The sequence below is a fragment of the Podarcis liolepis genome (genome assembly GCF_965112155.1).
Source record: "Podarcis liolepis genome assembly, chromosome: 10".
Taxonomy (NCBI): domain Eukaryota; kingdom Metazoa; phylum Chordata; class Lepidosauria; order Squamata; family Lacertidae; genus Podarcis; species Podarcis liolepis.
Window position 1 is genome coordinate 36,788,204 of NC_139562.1, and position 15,851 is coordinate 36,804,054.

A 15,851-nucleotide genomic window follows, 5' to 3' on the forward strand; every position below is an offset into this window, starting at 1 on the left:
TTCCCTCCATTTGCCTCAGTGAAAATCACTCTCCCACCCAAGCTGCTGTTTGCTCCAGGAGGAAAGACGTATGTAAACAAATAGCAACCAACTTGGTGGGAAGGGAGGCAGATTTTCATTGGGCAAAATAACCCAGGTAGAAGGGTTAATCCCGTCTTTCCTCACACCATCATGATTGTGCCCCTCCTCAGGCAGGTGCTATGATTCAGAGATTGAGATGGATTCCCATTATTACATCATCGTGTCTAGATTGGTCTTAATATTAGTGGCGATCCTTCACCATATAATTTGTTCATAGAAGAGAGGAAATCAGTTTGATACCATGTTCTTGTGAGACACTGAATTAGTGTGCAAGTGAATGAGGAAGCATCAGTTTGGGAAATGGAAAAAATCAAAGTGATTTGCCCTCTCATCCAAAGGTCTCTTTGGTAATTAGGCAGAAACCTATTTTATGTCCAGTTTCTTAGCTTCAATTTTACCACAGCCAAACTGTCTCTTTTTAAATTTAGAATGCATTTTACTGACATTTTTACCATTCTCTCACTTTAGTCTTGAAATGAATTCATAAATAATCCAATAAATACCTAGAGATCATGCCAGTATATTAAGCTATAGGTGAGATATATTAAATGTGTATTACAAGAAAATTGTTTTGTTTCCACACCACTTTCATCAGGTTTGCTTGATGTAAATTTCACTGAGATCAAAGAGATTTGCCTCCATATAAATATGGTTTCAAGATTCACTAATAAAAGGTTATTATCCTATCATCCCATCCCATCATTATTCTATAAATAAATTTATTTCCATATGTTTATAGAAGAATGGTCAGCTGTGTAGGTTGTTAATGCATCTGTTCAGCTCAAATTTCTGTTTCTATGGGTGGCATCAGACTTATGCAAAATAGACCCACTGAAATCAATAGTGTCAGATCCCATCCTATGAATTTTAGACCACTTTTTCATACCACACTAAAATAAATAAACAAGAGGTGCAAGGGAGGAAGAGGCTAAAAAGTGGTTGAATTAATTTGCCAAGTAAGTTTTCAGATACTTGCTTTCTCTTGTGCGCTAGCAAAAATTCATATGCCTGCTTCATTTCTCTTTGGATCTCGCTGATATGATTGAGACTGACGAGCACCATAAATATGACCAACCTGAATGCAAGGCTGCAAAAAGGAAGGAAAGAAGGAAGGAAGATGATGAAGTTCCTGCACACCAAAAAACAACAACACACCCACAACAAACTACCGTATTGGCCTGAATATAAGCCTCACTTTCCCCCCAAATTCCGACCATGAAATGTTAAAGTGCGGCTTATCTTCGTGACTTTGCGGTATGCAGCCAGGAACACAGCAAAGCAGCACCTGCCCCTGTCCTCTCCCCCAAGGCCAGGAAGGGAGAGAGTGAGGAAGGGGAAAGGCCGCCAGCAACGCAGCGTGGCTCCCCCCCCAAGTATGCAGCCAGGAGCAGCGAGGAATGGAGCGGCTTATATTCGGGTTCCCCCCCTTTTTTCTCCTCCCCTCCAATTTTAAAGGTGCAGCTTATATTTGGGTGCAGCTTATATTTGGGCCAATACGGTATGTCTGTTATGTGAATCACTGAACTCATAAGCATTACATGTTTTCTGGACGAATTTTTCAATTTGATTTTTGCGCTGCAAGATAAAGCAGCACAAGACATCTTTGGGCACTTTTGTCTTGTGCCTTCAACATGTTTTCTGTAACATTAATTCAAAGGAAATGTTTCTTGGAAGATAAGTCATGCTACCATTTTTCTGGATTTCGGACCATTTCTCTCTTCTATTCAGAATAGGTTGGCAAGATCCAGGAGAAAATGAATTGGCCAAAACTCTGAATGATATTCCAGTTTTCCCTCCATTGTGATGTCTGGTTGATGATTCAATACTGCCATTTAAGAGGTATGGGTAGACAGAATTCAGACAAGCTGAGCATTGGGTAAGTCTGGTGGAACATGGAAAGCTACACTGACAGCGTAAATACTTATTTCACTGTACTATAATTAAAGCTGTCACTCAGTGTAATTAGTTAATCCTGATATTTTATAAATAAAGGGATTAAATCCTAGTTCCAGATTCTGCAATCAACATTTTGAACATATACCATCCAGCAGGAAAACGCTGTCCAACAAGCAACTATCTAATGTCTCTCTGTGTGTCTTAACTGTGTTAATTAGATTGCAGAGGTCCTTAAATGGGATTTATTTATTAGGTTGATCACAATGCACTATGCTCCTTTTCATTCAGTAAATGCCTTTATGTAATTATGGTCCTCCCAAGGGACTGTGGAAAGGAGTAATCTTAAATATCCCACATGGAGAAGAGACAGCATAGATAATGTGGGTCTTCTGTAGAACCTGTTGCCTCATTCCTTTGAAACCGCCCCCCCATCAAATTCTCTCACTGAGGGTGAATAAGAGTGAAAAGGAATGGCAGAAAGGGTGGGGCCCAGTGAACATGGTCTCACTGTGTCCCTCATTCAACTGAAGTCACGATTTGAATTGTGTGAAGACAATGAAGGCCAAATATGGCTACTGCCGTTCTGTTATTTGGCCGAATCAGTGATGTTAAGCTTGCCCTTTGGTTAAGCTGAATTTTGCAGGTGGTCTGACACCACAAACAGGTTTTACTTAGAGCAACCATCATGCAGAAACCTTTCAAGCTGCTTCCTGCGGGGTTCTTGAAATATAAACATTAGCTATGAATAGTCCTGTCTTTGTTGTCAAACATCAGTGGAAGCACTGTATGTGCAAACCTTCCAGTGCCTACTGCTGACATTCGTTTTATGAAATGCAATATATGTGAGTATAGCTGAATAGGCTTGTATTTTCCAGTTGGAAGCCTTTCAAGTAGCCTCTTATGTGGTGCCATAAAGGTAAGAAAATAAGGTAGTTTCAAAAATCCTAGCCAAGGAAACCAGAATAGTGGTCCAAAAGAAAGCAGGGTGCTTTAATCACTTAATAAAAAATCATATATGTTCCTTCAGTTATGAAGGGAACAATGAACAGACCGCTTTGGTTTCTTATTCGGTGGCTGCAAGATTCTTTTGAGGTTACACCTTAACAAAAGGTGTAACGAAGTTTACCTGTAATGCTTCTGTTGGACTATGGACATATTTTATTAAGCCGCAGAAAGATGAAGAATCCCACCTATCAGATTTCCTGATCATGAATTGCTGTGAATAGTTAAAACATGTAGAGGAACTCTGTTTTCTCCATCTGATCAATATGCTTGTTTGCCTTCAGCACATACAAGAGTGGGAGGTGTGGCATTTTTCAGCTCTTCAGAAACCACATATAGAGAAACAGGAAATACAGACGGCAAACTGTTAAAAATAACTGTAGTACGTAAATTGACCTTTTAAACAGAGCTGCAGAGATCTGCTTTATAAGGCCAAAGACAAACAAACATACATCTCTAAGGAAAATTCTGGGCTGTACAAGTTTGTAAGTCACATTGAGTCATTTTATGAGTGAAGCAACCAAGACATATAAATAACAACAACAAACGAGTCAAGATACAGGGCTGCTGTGTGAAGGGCATTGGAGTGGCTAATGTTCAGTTGCGTCTTCTTAATCCCTTATCATCCAACCTTTGGTGAATTTTAAGTTGTGTTTCAAATCCTTCGGAATTAAAAACAAACACCACAGCATAGCTGTCAACTTACAGATTTGAAAATAAGGGACCAGCAGCCTTGAAAATAAGGGACCAAAAGCCAAAATAAGGGACCTGCAGCCTCACCTGTTCCAGGCACTCCAGTCTTCCTGTCCTCCTGCAGTCTGGTCAAACTCATGCTGGTAGCTTCGAGAACACTATCCAACCAACTTTGTAACCAGAGGTTCAACTGAATAGAATCTGAATCACATGCACCACAAGGCCTATGCAGCCTCAACTTAAGATGGCTCCCCGACCTGGCTTTGCACTGCAAAGTTTGCAGCAGCACGTGCAACAAAATGGCGTCCAGCATTCAAAAAACCCCTCAGCTTGCATTAACTAGCCACACACAAGGCATGCAAGTTCCACCCCCCAGTCGTTCTTAGACTTCTTATTGGGTGAGCAACACAGCCAAGCAACACAGTTGGAGCCTCCCTCCTCCCTGGCCGGCAGGGAGGGAGGGAGAGGAGCTGCTTCCTTTGAAATTTAAGGGACATCATTTAAGGGACATTTAAGGGACATCTATCAATAAGGGACAGCAGCGGGACATGGCGCTGGAATAAGGGACTGTCCCTTCAAATAAGGGACACTTGACAGCTATGCACCACAGTCTGAACTGCTGGAGAAATGTTGTAAGGCTTCAAGAGGCCAAGGATGTATGCTGATTTTTGCATTCCTGTCTACTAAATGGCTAACTATAAACAGTGAAATGGGGTTAGATACGTAGGAGCACTAATACCTTTCCTGGGCTTATGTTTTATTTGTGTTGCTATAGTTCATATGTGGAATATAATAATTTTAAAGGAGAAATAAAAAAGTAAGAAATGCTCTTTAAATGTGTTTGGGTGTGTGTGCCTGTGTGTGCAGTTTGCCTCTCAGAGCCAATGCACATACTTAACGTTTATTCAGAGAATAGCTAGCTTGCACTGATTTGTAATGTGGGAACCTGGCTGTTGAAGAATTAAACAGGAACCTTGTAAATATTAGGCATTAAATTCAACATTTCTGCTTGCCCGATGGAATGATCTCCTCATTCTCCTCCATGCATGCTGTTCTGGAAGGTTCTCTTGGCATTCCAGAACACATTTGGACGAGAATAAAATTTCAGAAATGAAATTAAAGCACTGAGGAAGAGGTGAGCATGGTGTTATGGAAATGATGTGTGTGGGGGGGGACATCTTTAAAGTTGTTACAGTGTTAAAAAAGTTATGCCTAAACATATCCTTTCAACTTCACAGCTCAGGAAAGATACCTAGCTTTATAAATTCATGTAAAATTAGTATTTTGACCAATTCTCTTCATTCCAACTCCATTTTAGCCTTAGAGGAAAGGAATCCTTTACCTTTCTCTCCCACCATAATCGCGCAAGAGTGAGGGCATATACACAACACCCCACCCAGGCAGTGAATTCTGATCCACCCTAAACCACTGAAACGAATAGTATGCGACCCCGATGTGAAACAGTTTGGAGCCTGTTTTCTCCCAATGTATTGGAATATCCCTGTATCAGGTAGACCCAAGTTTTAGGGGGAAAGCATTGAAACTGGTGTTGTTGGAGGTTAACATCATGTGAACTACACAATTTAAATGGAAATGAAAAAAGTCTAATACTGGATTGGGCAAGGCATCTATGACATACGTCCCTTACCCTTTTACTAGATAGATAGATAGATAGATAGATAGATAGATAGATAGATAGATAGATTTCATCTTTTCTCTGTTCTTTACTTTGGGACACCATCTGCTCCCACAGTTTTCAAGCCTATAAGTATAGAATAATAAACTAGGCCAGGAAATGAGTTTCCAAAGCGCCATAAATGTTTAAGACAAGTACTATTGTCTGCCACTAGACTTCTTAGTATATTTGTACTAGAACAAAACACCTGCTTAGACCTATATTGGTTTGCACAGTCACACTTTTGTGCATTCAAACAAAATCAAGAGTAGTCAATCAGTAGTGTATGTGATACTCAGATTAGTATGTAAGACCTTCTGCTGGGTAGACATATGGATAAACTAAGCAGAGATTAACCAGGTCTGAGTTGGCATTAAAATCCTGATGTCAAATTCTAGCGCTTAATGATATAAAAACAAAACAAGACTAGGACAAAAGTAATCCAGTCTGATTGTGGTTTCATTTTTCAAGATTACAATATTGTGGCCCTCCAGGAATGGCTGCAGTGATTACCCAGAAATGATACCCAATTGTCTACAGATGACATGAGGGACCCTCCATTGCTTTCCTTTTCTTCTTTGTAGTTAGATTTGCATTTGTCTGTGGATTCCAAGCAAGAAAGCAACATTTGAAGACAAAGGAATTTACTTCTGATTAAACATGCATAGGCTTATGCTGAAGTGCCCAGCCCAGAGTGGTATTTTGGGCACACATCCATATGATGCACCCACCTTGCAAAAACTAAGCAGATCTGACTGGTGCCTGGAGCTCCATATATGCCGCCCTGAGAACCTCCTCATGAAAGAAAGGTGGTGTATAAATGTAAGAAATAAAGAACGTTAAATAAAACATCTGACATATAAGTTGCATCTCCTCTGAATGTTTGTTGGATTTGCAATTCTTAACTGCTTCTCCAGGGAGAGTCCCAAAGTGATAAACCTCTGCTCGTGACAAATTATTTCTATTTCGCCATCTCGTTTATTTGTGAGGAGAACCCTCTACCGTGTGACACTTGGGCCACACTAACCTATTTGAAACACACAAAAATGTAGTTCTCGATCCAGTATTATTCATGCCCATCCTCAACATGCTGCTTTCAATCTAGATTGATTCTAGATCCCACTGTCCACAAAATTGAGTGCGGTTACTTGATGCATGTTTGAAAATCCTTTCCTTGACTAGGGTTATCCATGCCTTTTCCTTCCTGCACATGCCCCAGGTGAATGAAGGAGGAAGTGGTGATTGTGATCTTGGTCTATGCCCGGCCACATAGGCGTGGATATACTCAATCCATTGCCAGGACTGCCTACACCTGTTTTTTAAAACTCTTTTCAGATGGATGCACTATAGGGTAATGCAGAATCCATCTGCAATTAGCATTTGTTTTTAGAATGAAACTTGTTTCTCGATAAGATTTTTTATGAGCAAAAAACATGCAACAGTCTTTTGAAGCCTGAGCATTTGCACAGGACCAACTGCATTTGAAGAGGGAGGCGTTGGTGGTTTACCGTGGATCTCACATCACACATATTGTTGCAGGGATGAACAAGCTAAAGACAATGCTTTTTTTAAGAAAAAGCATATAATTAATAATATGATACACTCGGAAGAGCTCTTTCTGACATTATACTCCAATTCATTTCCATTTTACTCTCTTCAACATAGGACATCAAAGCAGGTCCAGACCTTTGGTACATGTGCTTAGCCAAGAAGCCAATGGGAGGAAATGACATGGCAACTTCGGAGGTTTCAATGTGGATCTGATGATTTCAGGCAAACGGCTTCCCATCTGAAACTGAGCTCTATGAGGTAGATTACTGAAAAAAATACTGTGTGAATTGGCTGTACTGTATATTCTCCTTCTTATTTTCCTTTACACTCATCTCTCCCTTTCTCCAGTTCCCTAGAAAATAATCTGTTCTCTCCCTCTATGGTTTCAGAAAATAAACTGTATAAAGTCCAGAAGCCAAACCCCTAAAGTGAGTGGCAGGAAGCAATGTTGGCATGTCAGGGGAAATTTCAGAGGACTGAAGTCAATGGTCAAAATAACTTTGCATTTAGTTGAATGGGAAGTGATCATGGCTTGCTTGTTATCTTCCTCAGGTTCCACGAATTTGTGTTATTCTGCTAACACAGGAAAACAACATATGTTTCAGATTTCTACAGGACTGAAACATCCAGCCATCTACTTCCCCACCCTATGAGATTATAAACAGAAAAAACCTTGCTTATCCAGACATCTCTAATCCAAATACTTTATTTTTTCTGAACATACTTTATGGTTCACTCATATGCCTTCCATATACATGCCATCCCCCATTAAGTAAATATTTTTCCACAGTGTCAGTACTTTCCATTCCTGCCACTTTCACATGGATATAGTTATCAGGGTGCTTCCAAACAGACATGAAACTGGCTGGCAGTCTTTCCTTTACAAACAGGGCACCAGCTTGCTGAAAAGCAAGATCGTATAAATCTTTTTTTTCCTATGGCATAACTATACAATGAAATTGCCATCCTGCTTGCTTTGGCAGGCAGGAGCAGTGGGCAGGAAAAAGACAATTTGAACATTAGGGGGAAAGCAATGTACACTATGACATACATTGTCATTGGCCTGCAGTGTGTTTGTTTTCTATATGTTTATTAAAGCTTTACAAATGCACAACATTGAAAAATTGTAACAACAAAAGAGATCACTGAGTGCAACTTAAAGTCACAGATGTTCTTGTGTTTTTTGTTCTGGCGTGTCCAAGCAAAATAAAGCATCTGCAAGGCCAGTTCTAGGAACAGAGGGACAATTATTCATAAAGGGATACTGAGTTGTACAGAAGTCATCAGGGTGTGTCACATTTCTTGATGAGTTCAATAAAATTAAATTCCATGCACAAGTCTATCACTTCTCCAAAGAGCCTTTGTTAGAGTCCTTACAACAGTGCAGCTTCTAAGCAAGCTATGGCCATCAAGGCAATTATCATTATAGTATCTTTATTTAAAAAACATGTTTATGCTAATCAGTGAAAAGCATTAACACCATTAATCTGGGTTCAAGCTCCATGATCTGCCTAGTAATCCAAGATATCTCATGAAATTCCCCCCACTCCCTCCAAAAATATCTCATATATTCCCACAACATGTGCCACCAGCACAGTAGAGACATCCCTCTGGGACTGAGTCTTGCACAGTTATTTTGTTTATTAAAACCTCCTTCACTGAGACTGCAGTCCTATGGCCATATACCTGGTGGTAGAACATATTGTTTATTGGTTATGTACACTGCTTAGAGAATTTGTGATTAAGCAATCTATAGTTTTTTCTAAATAAATAAATAATAATAATAATAATAATAATAATAATAATAATAATAATAATAGTAATAAACGAATAGGCCCAATTCATTTACATTTTCCACATTCACTATTAAACAATAATGTAGCATCTTCTGTAGCCAAACTGGAAGATTAATTACAATGGCTAGTAGTGTTAAAGACACAATGGAGTGAATCTGAAGTACATATGAGTTCTTTTCGAAGGCCACCTCAACTTGCTGGCATCACCCATTGAGTTGGGTAGAAGGCCCATATTGCTGACTGATCAGAGTGTCTTCAAGTGAGTAGCAGTGCACACAGAAAGTATTTCAAATGTGCCTTGATCATAGAGAATAAGGCACTATGAAAAAAAGGGGGAAAGTTTAATGCAGTAATAAAGCCAGGCAAATAAACTGCATAATCAAATCAGAACCATAAATTGTTAAGGAAAATGAGCTCAGTCTTATTAGATTCTTATGGCAAATTCAATCAGTGATTTATAATCTCACCTGCTCCACATTCAAAATGCTGAGTTATGTTACTGTATCTGTAGGGAAAATTACTTGACATAATAATAAGGCTCCATCTATTTCAAGTATCAACTTGATTAAAGTAACATCTGGGAAAGACGGGAAAAAAATAAGCTGCTGAGCATCTCACTCTGCAAATTTGTTATATTTGATAGCCCTCATAAATGTACTGTTAGTAACATTATCTTTTTATTTGAATCCCAGGCCTTGCCTTATATCTTTTTCAATACGTTGTATTATGCTTTTAAACTTTGTGATAAAAGCAATTTGTGATGCACTACTTCTAAAAGAGGTTTATTTACTTAAAAGGCAGATTGCCACTGGCTAGGGTAGAAATCTCTCTCTCTCCCCCTTGCCACATGCAATCCAAAATGATTTCTGCTTCATAATAGCAAAGCTACTGTTAAATGAGTCCTGCTGAAGAAAAAATGGCTTTAATCTCAGAGTCAACATTCAGAATACAGAGGGAAAAATCAATGAAGGTGAAGGTTATAGAAAGAAATGATTTGAATGTACAATGAGGCAGTCTCCCACACAATAAAGGTAGAAAATAATTAGGTCTATCGGAATATACAAAGCACAAACACCCTATAAGTGTGTTCTGAAACTACCGCATCATTTTATTGACTTCAGTCGTGTAAATGACTGTGGTAGATAAGTGGATGATGGGCAAAGAGACCCATAAATTCAGAAGTGCTAAGAATATCTTTCCCAGCAAAGCGCTATGCATTTTACTTAGATGTGAGGATCGCTGCGTTCAGTGGGGCTTACTCCCTTTCAAGAAAGTTCTTGAAGATATGAAATGTGTAAAATACACTGAATTCGAGGACAATGTTAATATATTCGAGTTTGGATAAAGAAACCATATACCCAGAATAAATCACAGCTGAAGCACTGCTTTTGTTAAGTGTGGCAAATGTTTAGAGTGCTGATGACTGAAAACTAGGGATTAATTACCAGATGGGGTTAATGGACTAGGGTGATTAACTGATTCTAGCCAGTTGTTAATCTCATGGAAATACACTGTTTTCAATGTTATCAGTTAAAAATGACACCCTGGAGTCCTGCTATTATTCTTTGCTCATTTATTTTCCAAAAATATTTGTCAAAAGCAGAGGCAGGGTAATCAAAATGAATGCAAGCAATAAAATGTCATCTTCTTGACTTTGACTATTTATATAATTTAAGATTATTCAAAAGAGATTTCCTGGGCCTCAGGCTTCAAAGAGGGATATGTCAAGTTAGGCCTTGGACTCCTCAATGCTAAAGACGCGTGTAACTGTGACAATGGAACACACACCTGTGCTGATAGTAGAACAGTGACAATAGCCCCATTCACACATTACTACATGCAGAGCAATGACATGTTGCCTTGTGCATTGCATGTGGTTGTCTGTAAGGAAACCCCAACAACAGAAATCCTGCTTGCATTGTCAGGTCACCTGGTCTTGTGGGTGCCCCACAAATCCCTAAACAATGGGATGGGGGCCCAAAGTACCTGATTCCTTCTGCTTCACCTCAGTAGCTGAGGTCTTCTGATGGAGCCCTTTTGGTGGTCCCAAATATTTGGTTGGTGAAGCCATTAGTGTGGCAGCCCTGCCCTGTGGATCTCCTCACCAACAGAGGTTTGGCAGAAGCCAGCCCCGCTCGTTTTTAAGGTGTCTTCAAAAAACTTCTATTCATGCAGGCCTTTCAAACCCAATATTCTTTGCCAACCAGCTTTTACTGATGATGCGTTGAAAATTTTATATTGTTTTTACTGTGATACCGTGTTTTTAGTTTGTATACCACCTTATGATATTTTATACAACAGTGCAGGTCAGAAATATTTAAATATAGGCTGACATAATCACATAACAGCAAAGAACAGTAGTGGTGCCATAGTGTAAGGCTTGGGTGGTCCATAGCACTATGCAGGTACTTCAGAATATTCAGGGGAAACACATTTTCTAGTAGGCTTCCCAGACCTGGAAGAACAGCCGTCACTCTCCAAATGCACGCTGATTCTCTCAAAGTTCAGGGACACGAACCTCAAATGCTGTGTGTATATGTCAAGATGATGGTGAATGTGTGGAGACGTTTGCCATGTGATTAGTGAGGAGACTGAGCACAGGTGCCCTAGGCAGGAATGTGTGTTGAGCCAATGTAAATCTGTTTATCTTTAGTCTCATCACACCATTGTAGAAAGGATACAGCAATAAAAAGGTAAAGAGACCCCTGACCATTAGGTCCAGTCGTGACCGACTCTGGGGTTGCGGTGCTCATCTCGCTTTATTGACCAAGGGAGCTGGCGTACAGCTTCCGGGTCATGTGGCCAGCATGACTAAGCCACTTCTGGTGAACCAGAGCAGCGCATGGAAACGCCGTTTGCCTTCCCGCCAGAGCGGTACCTATTTATCTACTTGCACTTTGATGTGCTTTTGAACTGCTAGGTTGGCAGGAGCAGGGACCGAGCCACGGGAGCTCACTCCATCGCGGGGATTCGAACTTCCGACCTTCTGATCGGCAAGCCCTAGGCTCTGTGGTTTAACCCACAGCGCCACCCGTGTCCCCTGGTTTCACCTTTTAAGCTGAGTTTACTGAATCGATAGCATGAGAAGCAGGATCGTATCTGTATCCACTGCCCTTTGCCACAAACTCCATAAGTGCAGCAGAAACTGTGAGGGGCTCTACACAAAAGTCTAGGCATAGCTGGAGTGAATTTGGATCATAAGCTTCCAATTTCCATCAGCCCCAGAAAACATAACTAATAGTCGGGGATGATGAGAGTTGGAGTTCAACAACATCTGGAGGGCCGCAAGTTCCCCACCTTTGACCTATGCACACAGTAATCTCTCCCAACTGTATACATGAGGTAGGAATTTGTTTGGTCGATTTGGTTTAGAAGCTGCAGGGCTGAAGTCTGGTTTCACATCAAAACTTGGTTGATCAAGTGAAATTAAGAGGCAGCCTGTTATTACAGAAATCCTTTGCAGATTTGGTCAACATATTCTGTGTAATGCATAGCAGTGATGTAGCCTTTCCCCGTTAGCTTACGGGTGATAGTTCAAGGATCAGTGTTTCTTTCTCTTGTCTATTATATGATCTGATTTGCTCTTCACATAAATGCTCTAGTTATATAGGCATTATTTTTAGTACCTTAAAAACTTTGTAAGGTTTGGTTTAAGGAAACGGCAGCAAAACTATATAGTTCATCTTGCCAAACATCTGAATTGTTTTGGTATGATGTTTCATGGGAGTGTTTTGTGACTTTCCTATCCTTCATGGGGTAAAGGTCCCATCGTGGCCAACTCTGGGGTTGCGGCACTCATCTCACTTTATTGGTCGAGGGAGCCGACGTACAGCTTCCAGGTCATGTGGTCAAGCATGACTAAGCTGCGTCTGGCGAACCAGAGCAGCGCACAGAAATGCTGTTTACCTTCCCACCGGAGCGGTACCTATTTATCTACTTGCACTTTGATGTGCTTTCGAACTGCTAGGTTGGCTGGAGCAGGGACTGAGCAATGGGAGCTCACCCCGTCACAGGGATTCGAACCACCAACCTTCTGATCGGCAAGTCCTAGGCTCTGTGGTTTAACCCACAGCTCCGCCCGCATCCCAACCTTCATGGGGTACAATGGGTAAACATCACACAGCTGATGAAAGCACCACAATTATAGAGTCTATCTGCAGTGCTTCTTGCAGTATGTTAAATATACTGATATGGAATCTAAGTACTACAAATATATTTACTGTTTATATAAAATCCATGGTAATGTACTTTGCCTGAAAGTTTAAACTGCATAATAATGGCCTTTACCTCAGCAGTTTCGTTTTTTAAAAATTATTTTACTGATGTTGTAAAATAACAATGCACTTTCTCTTCTAGATAGGAAAAGATACATCATTTATGGTCCTGCTCTGACTGTGTAAATGACCTCACAGATACAGTAAATGGAAAGGGATATTTCAATCCTCCAGTTTATTATTGGTTGATGGCATGCTGGTCTTATCGTTCAAGACAGCGTTTAACTTTGAATAATGTATTATGCTGTCTTTCTGAAATGGTCATTATGAGGTTTTAATGCACCATAAAACAGACCTTATGATCTTCAGCTCACTAAGATGTCAGTCTAACATATTAATGCAACATATATCTTGGAAAGAAATAGTTTGGCAGTAGCAGTCTTTGCTTCTTAATATTTATTTTAGTATATTGGGGGGGCATTTTTAATTGTTGGATTATTTTCAATTACAACCAGTTAGTAGACATTAAATTGGATTTTTGGCAGGAGCTACAGGAACACTGTCTGGGAAACACAGGGGAAGTTGGTCTCAGAGTTCCTGCTCTTTAGGAAGTGCTGCCATGGACTTACAACAAATCCGCTCACCTTCCTCAGTAGGTGGTGTTGCAGACAGACCTCAGAGCACGCAAGTGATCTGGTGAATGGCAGGCCGAATCGTTTAAGCCCAAACCCAGTATGCTGTTGTGATTCCTTTCCCTAGGGAACTGTGGAGTCACAGGGCCTTGCCATGCAGCTTCTGATTTGGCCCTTAGTATGCCAGATTGTCATAGAATCAAAACTTGTGAAACACACCCAGGGTGGATCTACACACAGGAAAAAATACCTACTATAAATAAGTCAGAAATTAAATCATTATAATAAAAGAACAAAAAACACTAGGGAAAATAGCAAATAATTTTCTTTGCTCTCTAGTGCCATCTGGTGTTGCATGTTTATAATGCGTTCAAAACACTGTTGGGTTTTTTTTACTAATGTAGCTGAGTCACAAGTTGATTCTCTGACCAGTGTTATGAGAAACAAAAAGTAGGACTACAATGTGGTCAGCTTGAAAGCAGAATTAGTCTTTTTAGTTACTTCTTTCCCCTCTACAACCACACACACACACACACCAGCAATTCATATAGGGTAAGAAATATGAAAAAGATTGTGTTATCTTCAAACTCTTTCTAAGACCATTTTTACTATTTCAGTCACAAAGTGAACAGTCTCTGCACTTCAGACAAACCTTCCTAGTTTATTCCCCCAGCTTGAACCTCCTAGAAGCACAGTTCCTCAAACTGTGAGCTTGACCTATCTCAGGAGGTGCCTAGTGATCTCTTTCAGCAAACTTTCGCTCAAATCTAGGAAAACTGTGCAAGTTATTTCACTTAAAGTTTGTTTTGTTTCCTTCGGTTTTTCGTAAAGGACTCCGCTGAAGCTGAATCATTTCTGGCAATCTCTTTAATCTGCAATCTGTCTTTCTGCAAGATTCAGGATGCGAGTAATCAGGAATAGAGAAATTATTCATAGCTTGCTCAGTTGTGTTTTGTTTTAAAATCAGAGCTGCTCCTGCCTGTGGGGTGACCTGCTTCAGGCAAGCGCATACAAAAATGTGTATAATATTGGAAGAAATTAACATTAAAACACTGCTGAATATTCATGAGAATTTTTCTTTTTTAAAATAAAAGTTCACAAACTGATGGAAAAAAGAAACGGAGAGAAATTGACATGTCCACCTGTTCTGAGCACCACCTCATGTAAAATATTAATGTGGTATAAAACAGATAAAATTAAATATGGAATAGTATATAAAATAATCACCAAAATAACTGGCTATTTCAAAAAAAACTGCATAGGTCTGTTGGCATAAAAAAGATCTTCAAGAGACACCCACTTCCACATCCCACCCACCTTGCTACTTCTGCCACAGCCAGAATGCCACCCTCTTGCTGAACTCAGTGAGAGAGGGGGGTCTTCCTCAAGGTCTTGCCGTTCATCTTCTACTTCCCAGAGGTGGGGAAGATGAGCAGCAATGCTGTGTGCCAGAATGCCTCCTTGGTGAGAGTGGGCAGCATTCTGCAAGGTCTGGCTGATTGTCTTCTCAGCCCTAGGAGCAAGGAGGACAAGCGACAATGCTGTACATCAGAAACTGAGGCAGGCGGGGCGTCTGCTCCTGTGCTTCCACTGCCTGAGGCAGCTGCTTCTAATGGGTGGGCCGGGCAGCTCTGGCAAACATATTCTTTCCAGTGTTTATGGGGCCACTACCCTTCTCTCAGAAGTCATTTTAAGTTGTTGGGTGTAGGTGGAAGGTAGAACAAAATCTAAGATTCCTTTGAGGAGGTTGGAAAATATCCCACCCTGCAGGTGGTAAAATGAAACCTATGAACAATTGCTCTCTGTTTCTTTCAGTTACCTCTCTTCTACAAGAAAGGTCAAGCCAAATGGCTTTTTCATCTCCTGGTATTTGTAGATAAGGACATGCTTAGCAATCTATCTCCCTCAAACATCAAGCAATATATTGAGGATGACACCTGCATTTATGCACTAAAGCCTAAAGGAGCAGCTACTTGACAAATACATTAGGCACAATCCTTTGGCATTTTCTTTTGTAATTACCTGCCTTGAGAAAAGTGTGGATGACTTGATCCATGATAGGGCCATGTGCACTGTCATAATTACTTCTACTCTTCTTCACAGAAGAGACACAACGTTTGGGGGCATGGCGGTCCTCAGCCTGCTGCTGATATAAAAGTGCACTCAGGACGTCAACTCCCCATTCTGGCTTGGTTCTCCAAGGTTTTTGATTGGATACCTGAGTGCACAGGGCTTAATGCAGGGCCCACCAGCCTTTGGGGGCTACAGGGCACCTTTCATAATGAGCCTTCATAAGGGAGCTGTTTCTTGA

The 15,851-nt window shown here is 40.5% G+C and overlaps 1 long non-coding RNA gene across 1 annotated transcript in view; it reads left to right on the plus strand.

Moving 5' to 3' along the window:
• The window catches only part of LOC310687658, a 114,697-nt gene that overhangs the window by 85,846 nt on the left and 13,000 nt on the right, over positions 1-15,851 (plus strand). Inside the window, exons 4-5 of the long non-coding RNA XR_014516518.1 lie at positions 1,810-1,920; positions 7,013-7,156. This is a non-coding gene — a long non-coding RNA (uncharacterized lncRNA). The remainder of the gene's footprint in view (positions 1-1,809; positions 1,921-7,012; positions 7,157-15,851) is intronic.